This window comes from Tiliqua scincoides, chromosome 8 (assembly GCF_035046505.1).
Source record: "Tiliqua scincoides isolate rTilSci1 chromosome 8, rTilSci1.hap2, whole genome shotgun sequence".
In the NCBI taxonomy this organism is placed as follows: Eukaryota; Metazoa; Chordata; class Lepidosauria; order Squamata; family Scincidae; genus Tiliqua; species Tiliqua scincoides.
The window spans coordinates 26,980,302-26,991,183 of record NC_089828.1 but is presented as its reverse complement, the minus strand read 5'-3'; the positions used below and the strand labels follow the sequence as shown (position 1 = coordinate 26,991,183).

The 10,882-nt window shown below is 43.9% G+C and overlaps 1 protein-coding gene across 5 annotated transcripts in view; it reads left to right on the top strand.

The window, feature by feature from the left end:
- Positions 1-575: 575 nt before the first annotated feature.
- HERC1 (HECT and RLD domain containing E3 ubiquitin protein ligase family member 1) overlaps positions 576-10,882 on the top strand; it is a 126,352-nt gene continuing 116,045 nt past the window's right edge. For all 5 annotated transcript variants that reach the window (XM_066636361.1, XM_066636360.1, XM_066636359.1 and 2 more), the window contains exon 1: positions 576-681. The gene's annotated coding sequence lies outside the window, so the exon portion shown is untranslated. The remainder of the gene's footprint in view (positions 682-10,882) is intronic.

Sequence of the window (10,882 nt, the reverse complement as noted above, 5' to 3'; positions counted from 1 at the left end):
CTGTTTTATTTAATAAATGATTAAAGAGATCTAAAATTAATTTAATTAATCAATAATTGATCATTTTAATTAATAAATGATTAAAGAGACCTAAAATTATTAATAAAATAATCAATAACTAATTGATTGTTTTAATTAATAATTGATTGAAGTTATTGCAATTAATAGTAATCAATAATTTATTTAATAACCATAAATTATAATTTAATAATAGTAATAATAGACTACTAATCAATTAATAATTGATCAAAGTTATTTAAAATTCTTATTTTTATTTAAATAGAATAATTTTAAAATAAAAACTAAACCGCCCTTCAGCAACAGCGCTGCACTCCCGGGTGTTGGGGCGCCGAGGCTCGCCAGGACGATGCCCGCCTCCTGCAGGGGGCGCGCGAGCTCCCCACCCGCCCGGCTGCCGCGGACTCTGCACTGCTCGGTCCCGACGCGAGGGGGCGGCAAAGAGTCACAGGCGGGAAAGGGAGAAAAGCCGCCGCCGCCAGATCTCGCGAGGTAGACCTCGCGAGATCTCGCAGCCTCTCGCTCTCTCTCAGCCCTCCCCTCGTCATGTTTCCTCTTTGACAAGCCTCCGCCGCCGCCGTCCCTTCTTCGGCCGCCTCTTCCGCGGCTTAGAGTGGCTGCCGCGCCCCGCCAGCCTTGCCTGGAGCGGACCTTGGCAACGGGGTAGGTGGGGCGGTGGCGTCGCCCTGAGGCGCCCGGCGGGGGGAGGCCTGGGCGGGGGCGCCACAACCGCCGCCCTGGGGGAGGGGCAGGGCCCGGAGAGGGGGGCTGGCCGCACGCGTGCCCCCTCCCCCTCCGCCCCTCCTGCGCCCGGTCCTCCCCTCCCCGGGGTGGCTGCAGGCAGGGGCGGGGCGCTGGGGGGTAGGGAGGGGAGTGGGCCTCTCTCCCTCTGTGACGTGGGCGGCCTTATGCATCGCTCCCCTGGCAGGGCCACTTGGGGAGCCTCCTCACCCCAACGCTGGAGTAGCGCTAGGGGGACCACGGACAGAATCCAGAGGAGTGTCTCTTCCCCCGAGGAGCCTGCAGTCTAAAGTGGACTGTGGGGAAGGGGACAGGGGCACAGACAGGGCTGGAAGGGGATCCGCGGGAGCAAGAATGTCCCGTCCTCTGCCCCCGAGGATCTTACAGTCTAAAAGGGACTGTGAGGAAGGGGACAGACGGATCTGGAAAGGGCTCCCCATGACCAAGGATGTTGTGGCACAGTTTCTATTCTTTGCCCCCAAGGAGCTTACAGTCTAAAATGAACTGGGAGGAAGGGGGCAGAGGGACAGATGAGGCTAGAAAGGGATACCAGAGAAAAAGAATGTTGTGGCACCGTTTCCTATTCTGCTTCCTCAGCAGCAGCAAAAGCTCTGCTCTGCTTCTCGTGCTGGAGGCTGAAGGGCAATTCACACAACGCTGCCATATGTGGAGGGGCAGCTTTTGTTTTTTTTTAACTAGAGCTCCAACCTTGTCACCTGCCCAATGAAATGACTGTCTGAAATTGTGTGTCACATGGCAAACCTGCCAATTGGTATACTGCTGCAGAATATTCCAGTTCGGATTGAACTGCGGTGTGTTGGTTTATGTACTTGTGACTGACAATTTGGATGGTGCTGTTGATGTATGCATGGCATGGTATGCTACCTGGTCAGAAATGACAGCCCGTTCAGCGTACACCCTCAGGGCTCCCTTGTGTTTTATTTTGTTTTATGAACATGCCCCTAGAAGTGCAAAGAAAGGGTGGGGAGCTCTCCACTCTTAGTACATTATGAGGTGTCCTTTAAGTCAGGAGTGGGTAAACTTCAGGTGTGCAGAATGTCCTTGATTTTTTACTGGAACCCCAAGGTTCACCAATCAGAGCCAGGTGCAAAATGATAGCTGGATGGGCAGATATTTAGAATTAAAGAACAGGATACCCCTGAGCTCATGGTGCTCAATCCCAAAATTTCTTTTCAGTACCACAAGTCATTCATAGTTCTTCCATATGCAAATTCACTCTGGGTTTCTCCCTGAACTTCCTTCATTTCAGTTACTTAATTGGGAAACAGGACTTCTTATTGTTGTCATCCATTTCTTGCAAATCACCCTGAGGTCTACCAGTCCTTCCAGATGTATTCTTATCCACAAATTAGATATTCTCCCAGCTGCATGGGAACTAAGAGCAACTGCCACACTGCTGGGAGACTGTTTAAAATGGCCTAACTAAATGCATATTTCATATGACAGTGTCATCCTCCCCTTCACTGTGGTACCCCATTTTGCATACAGGATCTGCATCAATGAATGCATGAAATAATCTGCAGTGTAATGTTTGCAACATGGCTGTTATTACAAAGGGTCTATTTGTTATTCTATAAAGTCATGAAGTGCATATGCACTTTTGGTTAGTTCCTGTTATTTTGGGAATGTTTCAGCTCATTTGTATTTACCATGAAAGACATATTTGTAGTTTTTTTCTACACTTTGACCTGGCATCACCTGCATGTTGGCTGCTTTTCTTTTCCCCCTTTAAATGTCTTATAACAGCTTTATACGTACCCATACTGGTCCAAAAGCAACACTCAAATCACCTAACTGTTCTTGGCTTTTTGGTGCTGGAGAATCACACAGGTCATGTTGTTTGCTTTGCACGTTCCCATGACTGCCCTCTATAACAAGCTCCTCTGTGAGAGCCTCAACTGCCATATGAAAATAAACAAAGCAAGCAGCAGCAGCAAAAATATATATTTCATACATGGCTTATTTCATGTAATGATGTTTCCTTTTCTTGACTATATTTTAGTTTTGAAGCCTGTTTTTTATTGGTGGCATGACTCTCAATGCTGTAAAATTTTAAAATACTAAGGTGCCAGCATTAGGTACCGACATCAAAATTTTGGGCAGCACCCTTGCCCCTTATTAGTAGAAGTGTTCTTAAAAAATTTTTTTTTTCAGAGTTGTTACTTTGTCAAAGATTTTGTTTTTTACTCAAGGAAGAAAGTGCAGAAAGTGGTGTTTTGTGTTTTTATTCCAAGGGTGCATATTTGTAAATTATAATTATAAATTATGATCACTTTAAAAGTACAGGTGGAGCCTGTTTAACTGTGGAATTTCCATTTGTGGATCTGGCTCAACGCGGGTCCCTGGACCTGCATGGAGTCAGATTTGGCCCCACCTGAGCGCTCCAGAGGTGACCGAAGCTGTGCTTGATTGCCTGCGGAGGCTCTTCTGAGGCACTTCTGGTTTTTGGGTGGAAACTGGGCGAAAAAGCAGTCCTAGAAAGGCACTTCTAGTTTTTGGGTGAAAACCAGAAGTGCCCTTCTAGAACCTTCAGAGGCCTTTCTGAGGCTTGTGGAGGCTGCATGCGACCTCCACAGCTCTCAGAAAGGCCCCTTGAAAGCGTCAGAAGGTGAAACCGAAACTCATCTTCGACACTTTTGGGGGACTTTCTGAGGCCTGTGGAAGCCGGGCACAGCTTCCATGTGCCTCTGAAAGACCTCTGTAGGTCCTAGAACGGCACTTCCAGTTTTCCCCCCAAAACCAGAAGTGCCTTTCTAGAACCTCCGGAAGCTATTCTGAGGCTCATGGAGGCTGCGCATGGCCTCCGTGGGCCTCGGAAGAGCCTCCGGAAGTGACCGGAGCAAGGCTCTGGTCATTTGGAGCTCAGGGAACTCCAAAATCCATGTGATTTGATTTCACATGGAATTCGGTATCCACGAGGATTCCAGGAATGGAACCCTCGTGGATAACAAGGGTCCACCTGTATACAAGCAGGTGATATAGGGGGTGTAGTGTCAGCCATTGCAGCCGCAGTCATTACCCATGCACACCCCCCAACCAGCCTAAAGTGACCACTATGTAGATGTGTTACAGAACAGTTTTTTTTGCAGTTTTTGGGTGGTTGTTTTTTTACACAAAAATGAGAAGTGCAGAAAGCAATGTTATGTGTTTTTATTTTGTTACTGTTGAAGAAAAACAACGCACTTCTACATTAGGTACCAGGCAACCAAACACTTGAGCTTTTTCCTTGCCTTATGTGACCTTAGATAGGTTTCCAGCTACCTTAGTTGTGTAGCTTTGACAGCATGCTTGATTACTTTCTGTGTCCAATTCAGTGGAATAGTATGCTTGTAGGTAACTAGGGTTGCTGTTGTATTAATGAATACTTGGAATTAAATTCTGGTGAACTTGATGGGTCCTTTCTTCCATGTGAACCTGAACAGAATCAGGCTTGTAATGGACCTACTGAAAATACCACACATTTTAATGTTCTCTACTGTTAAATTCTTCTCTGATGCGTTGTGTAGGCCAATTTGCTGGATCTGATCCGGTGCTGCTGCATGTGGTATGTGATGTTATCGCTTTCCTTGCATGTGCATTATCCAACATTTTTGTCAAAACTTTTAGTTCATTGATCTTTCCCACATCCATTTCCCTAGAAAGATGTTACCAGACTTCCTTGCCCCTGAAGTATGTATTGGTCTACAGCTGGAGCTCATTCCAGGATTAAATTAATTTAACAAAGAGGAGATCCTCTTGTTGCAAGGTGTGTTATGTATGTATGTGGGGTGTTCAAAAGTTGAGAGCTTAATGACTGACTGACTGTTGGCATTCTTCAGTCTCAGAAGACTATGGTATCGCGCTCTGAATGGTGGTTCTGGAATAGAGTGTCCTCTCCAGGGTGCAAAGCCTGGGTAAAGTAGATATGGAGGATAGACTGTTTCCCATGCAGCAAATCCCTCCTCTCCACATCGCTGAAATGGTCCAATGGAAAGGCAGAGGCCAATATGGTTGGTTCCTGCGGTGTCGCAGGAGTTGCCAGAACGTGACTGTATTCAGCCATGAACCGCCTCAGGGACTCTGGCTCCGGATTTTGCCTTGAGGTTGACTCCTGAAGCCTTTTCCATAACTGGATGTAGCCACAAGGCAGTGGAGGTTTGAGATCAGAGTTTTCCTTCTCTCAGATGAGCTGCCTTGCTAAGGGAACAGGCCTTGCTAAGGGAGAGTCAGCATGGCTTCTGTAAGGGTAAGTCTTGCCTCACGAACCTTATAGAATTCTTTGAAAAGGTCAACAGGCATGTGGATGCGGGAGAACCCGTGGACATTATATATCTGGACTTTCAGAAGGCGTTTGACACGGTCCCTCACCAAAGGCTACTGAAAAAACTCCACAGTCAGGGAATTAGAGGACAGGTCCTCTCGTGGATTGAGAACTGGTTGGAGGCCAGGAAGCAGAGAGTGGGTGTCAATGGGCAATTTTCACAATGGAGAGAGGTGAAAAGCGGTGTGCCCCAAGGATCTGTCCTGGGACCGGTGCTTTTCAACCTCTTCATAAATGACCTGGAGACAGGGTTGAACAGTGAAGTGGCTAAGTTTGCAGACGACACCAAACTTTTCCGAGTGGTAAAGAACAGAAGTGATTGTGAGGAGCTCCAGAAGGATCTCTCCAGACTGGCAGAATGGGCAGCAAAATGGCAGATGCGCTTCAATGTCAGTAAGTGTAAAGTCATGCACATTGGGGCAAAAAATCAAAACTTTAGATATAGGCTGATGGGTTCTGAGCTGTCTGTGACAGATCAGGAGAGAGATCTTGGGGTGGTGGTGGACAGGTCGATGAAAGTGTCGACCCAATGTGCGGCGGCAGTGAAGAAGGCCAATTCTATGCTTGGGATCATTAGGAAGGGTATTGAGAACAAAACGGTTAGTATTATAATGCCATTGTACAAATCAATGGTAAGGCCACACCTGGAGTATTGTGTCCAGTTCTGGTTGCCGCATCTCAAGAAAGACATAGTGGAAATGGAAAAGGTGCAAAAGAGAGCGACTAAGATGATTACGGGGCTGGGGCACCTTCCTTATGAGGAAAGGCTACGGCGTTTGGGCCTCTTCAGCCTAGAAAAGAGACGCTTGAGGGGGGACATGATTGAGACATACAAAATTATGCAGGGGATGGACAGAGTGGATAGGGAGATGCTCTTTACACTCTCACATAATACCAGAACCAGGGGACATCCACTAAAATTGAGTGTTGGGCGGGTTAGGACAGACAAAAGAAAATATTTCTTTACTCAGCGCGTGGTCGGTCTGTGGAACTCCTTGCCACAGGATGTGGTGCTGGCGTCTAGCCTAGATGCCTTTAAAAGGGGATTGGACGAGTTTCTGGAGGAAAAATCCATTATGGGGTACAAGCCATGATGTGTATACGCAACCTCCTGATTTTAGAAATGGGTTAAGTCAGAATGCCAGATGTAGGGGAGGGCACCAGGATGAGGTCTCTTGTTATCTGGTGTGCTCCCTGGGGCATTTGGTGGGCCGCTGTGAGATACAGGAAGCTGGACTAGATGGGCCTATGGCCTGATCCAGTGGGGCTGTTCTTATGTTCTTATGTTCTTATGTTCTTATGCCTTCCCAGGCTAAGGAGTCCCATCTACCCGGTGGCTGTTTAGTCGCCTCTTACGACAAGTACAGCCAAACTGAGGGTCTATTCTTATCCCCAGCCCCCAGGGGACTGAGAGCTTAATACCATTAGCAAATCAACATTCAGATGTACAGTGTGGAAAAATTCCCTTTGATAAAGTTCCATCAGAATGTTCTATGTATTGATGGATACTGTCTGCTGTGGTCTTAAGATTCAGAACCAACTTTTAATATCAACCTACAACATGGGATCATTACCTTGTATACTAAAGAAGTTACCTCCTTGCCCAAATGCAATTTAGATTTTCCAAAAATAGAAGTGTCTCAGGCCACCACTGAAAATGTGCATCCCAATATCCAAATTGCATGCAGGAGAGAGCAATAGCAGTTTGTAAAGAAAACTTTTATGATATAACCTTAAACAAGTTACTTTTTTTTACTAATGTCTTTTAAATTAAATAAATAAATTAAATAAACAAACAAGTTAGGCAGCACTCTTGTACACACTTACCTGGGAGTAAGCCCCATTGAATATAGTGAGATTTATTTCTGAGTAAACATGTATAGGATTGCACTGTTACTCTGCTACCCATAACTTTTTCTTATAACAATACTCTGTCTCTAGTAGTTAGGATATCTTTGGTTACGTGTATCACACTTCAGCTTTTGTGTAAGAGCATATAGGTGTGGCACATCTTGCCTTCAGTCTGGGTGCATGATTGAGTTGTTGGCCACAATTTACTAATTTAAAACATGATTGGTTCACGTCAGCCTGTTCGGTGAGGGTATTCCCTTATCCATAATAGGGCAAGAATAACCATTTGCTCCAATACTAATTTGAACTAAGTGTTCCTTGTTCTCTGGTTATTCTAACTTGTGCTAATGCAGTGGGGCCAGCATGGTCATGCTGCATCCTAAGGTGAATTAAGCAGGCCAACAGCATTTGTCCCTTTACTCTGGGTAACAGCCTTTATCCCTTTACCCCAGTCCGCGCAGTGGGGCAACTCTGATCTGTGCTTGCTAAATAGCACTGCTCCCATTTTCCATTCCTTTAAAAAAAATGCTGAAAGAAAACAGGATAGAAACAGAAAAATCTCTCTCTCTCAGTATTTTTAAGCCTCATTAGTTTACTCACAATAAGGGTTCTCATAATAAGAGTTCTTGTAACTAACCAGCTTATACTTAAATTAAGAATTTCATTAGCAAAACTTGAGAAAAAGAAAAAGAAATCAATCCCTTCCCCTATTTTTTCTTCATAGAAAACACACACCTTCTGCTGGACTTACAGCACAAGTCTAATCTCCCCTAGCACCGACTGCTGCACCAGCCTAGGCTGTTGCAAATGTGCCATAAAGCATGATGCGATTGCTTAGCACAGTGGTCTTCTACCTTTTTCATGCTGTGACAGCAATAAAGTATGTGACTGGTGACCCACCATTGATCCTGCTCCCCTCCCGGTACCCTATCTGCCCATCCTATCCCCCATTGTCACCCACTCCCAACCCCTGTGATGCCCTCCTAGTACTGTTCCCTGTAGCCAAAAAGTTACCATGAAGCCTGGCACTAGTGAAAGCTATTTTTGTGCAGTTGCTAAGAACCAGAGCAGGACAGGGACACAGTCTCCTGGTATCTGAAGGGTTATACCAGATGTCTCCCCCTTTACCTGATGGTGCTCTAGTCCAGTGGGCTTCAACTTTTTTATTCCCATAAATTGCTGCGACCCCACAACTGAGGCTGTTCAAGGTTGAAGAACAGTGGCCTAGCGGATCCAAGTTGCGTTACTGAGCAGAAGTTCTGACAAAAATGTTGGGAAATGCACATGCATGAAGAATGACAACATCACATGCCTCATGCAACAACATTATCCACAAGGGTCAGATCCAACAGATTGGTCTGCACAATTCATTAGAAGAATTTAAAGAACAGAACAGAATGACCTCCAGCTGTAGACAGATGCATAATTAAGAGGCAAAAAAGTTTGGTAACATTTTTCTAGGCTAGGGACATGGATGTGGGAGAAGTTCTAATCAAACAGAGAAACATTAAAATGTGTGGTGATTTTAGTAAGTTGGTTACAAGCTTGATAGGTTCACGTGGAAGTAAAAACCCACCAAGTTCACCAGAATTTAATTCCAAGTATTCATGTTCTTACAGTTAGTTAACAGTTGACTTCTTTGTTGCTGGTTAACATTTCTGTGTGCTCAATTTAATAGTTGTTCACAAAGTGGCTGGGATGTTCTGCCAGTTTTCTTTCATTGCTTGGTTTCTGAATGCTCTTCATGTAATTTGTGGACTACATGGGATGTTCTCAATAGGATGTGAATATGCTGGTTCCTTGCTGGCGCTTACATGCATGTTCATCAACTGGAATCTCATTACTTGAATGTGTGAATTGCCTCCATTGAATGCATTTTGCTTTGAAGTAATGTGAAACCTCTACCTGTGATGGCTCTCTGCAACATAAGGTGATGATTTGTATGTGTAAGTCATCAAGTTATATTTGAGTGAAAATAGTCTTACTCTTTTTCAGAAAGGAGACTCATTTTTTGAGGGCTGTCAAACATAACCCTGAGGTTAGAGTGGAGGTAGTACAAATAGAAATTAGGTAAATACAGTAACCATTTGGGTGCAGCAGAAGTTGAAAAAGGCTTTTATTATCCTTGAACCCAAAGGTTGTTGAGTTTAGCAGTCAATGCATGAGACCTGGGAATTGACCAATTGCAGCTTCTCTTCCATGACTGCCTCTTGTGACTGATCCAATGTCATCAAGCCAGTTGGAATGTTTCCAGGCAACTCTAGTAAGTGTGTTCCTTTCTGGAACATTGCAGATGATGTACAATAATATTTAAAAAGAGTCTACGGTGCCCACGTTTGTTTGTGCTTGTGGCACAATCTGTTGCCTGTGCTCAGGAGCTTGACATTTTGAATGCGCTTGATGTTGATTATGCACATTAGTATTATGTAAATTGAACAGTCTGAAAAATTGTGCAGGGCAATGCAGGGTAAAGAATCTCAGGCTCTTCTTCACTGAACTTTGGCACACTTGCGTTCTGGTGGAAATGCATCAGATGTTTAAAATTTTATGTAAGGGGCTTTTTGAAAGCTTGTTAGACATTAAAACTAAAGCACAGGTTCAATGGCAGAGCATTTAAAAGGTCCCACATTAAATTTCAGGCAATTTCACTTAAAGAATTGCATGGAGCGGGAATGATAGAGACTTCTTCCTGATAAGATTGATGCTTATCTGATAAGATAGATGGTACTGGACTAGATGAACCACTGGTCTGACTTGCTGCAGTGAAGCACCTTTATAGAAATTTAGTTTGTATTCAGTTACTGTCCCCACCTCACCCAACCCATGCTGTGGAATTCCCTCCCCCAGGAGATTCATTTGGCTCCAACAGTTGCTTCTTGCCAGAGACAGGTAAACATGTTCCTTTTCTGAGGCCCGTGTTTGCTGATCAGTATTGATGATTAATCGTACTGATATTTAATGATACTTGTTTTAAATTTCATTGGCTTTATTGCTTTTAATTGACTGAATATTTTTTAGCATTACGAAGTGCTTTGCAAGTTGTATAATGTAGAAGAAAAGTATAAAAACATAGATAAATATATCATTAAGTAATAAAGTACAGGTGATTTAGCTGGTATCGCAAATCCCCTCTCTCACTTTGAGAGTCATTTGGAAATACAACCCAGCAATCTGACTCACCTGATTTGTGCTTTGCTTTGTGCTGAACTGCTATCTGCTATTTCAGATTTCTGTATGTTGAGGAAATACCTTAATAAGTTTGATAACCTTGTCAGTGCATGCACAGCACCCAGTAATGTTTACAAATGGTTGTCTAATCTGTCTATCTAATCCACGCCAGAAGTTCAAGGAATGGCAAGGAAGTTCAAGGCATAAAAGGAAGGCATAAAAGGAAGTTCAAGGCATAAAACAATCGTCAGAAAGACCAGGATAGTATTTTCCTATAGTCTTGCTTTAGGTGTCTCTGTATGTATTTGTGTGTATGTGCCTGTGTGTTAGTCACTGATAAAAGTTTAAATAGATGTATCTTTAGGACTCTAGCTATGAGGATTTTTTTTCTTGAGGCCCCTCAAAAATTGAGTGTCAGTTGACTGCCTGATTAAGCTTTTGTACGAGGGAAGAAGAAGGAGGGGCAGGTTTTCCCCCTCTGGGAAGAGGAAAGGGGGGGTGATTTCTCCATTCACTTGTTTGATTGTGTGAGAAGAAGCTTTGGAGGAGATTTGCCTAACTTGTTATGGAAATATGAGAGCATAACTCTAACTTTACAAATCTAAAACTTGTTGGATTACAAATTAATCGTTTTGGAATATAAATGCTGCTTTGGAAGGCTCAGTTTCGTTTTCCTGTGAAGATCTTGGAGTGCCTGTGGAGAGGGCTGGAGATCTACATTTTTTTGTTTTGCAAATGTGGTTTATTGTTTTGAATTCCTCTCACTATCTCCTGGAATGGAAT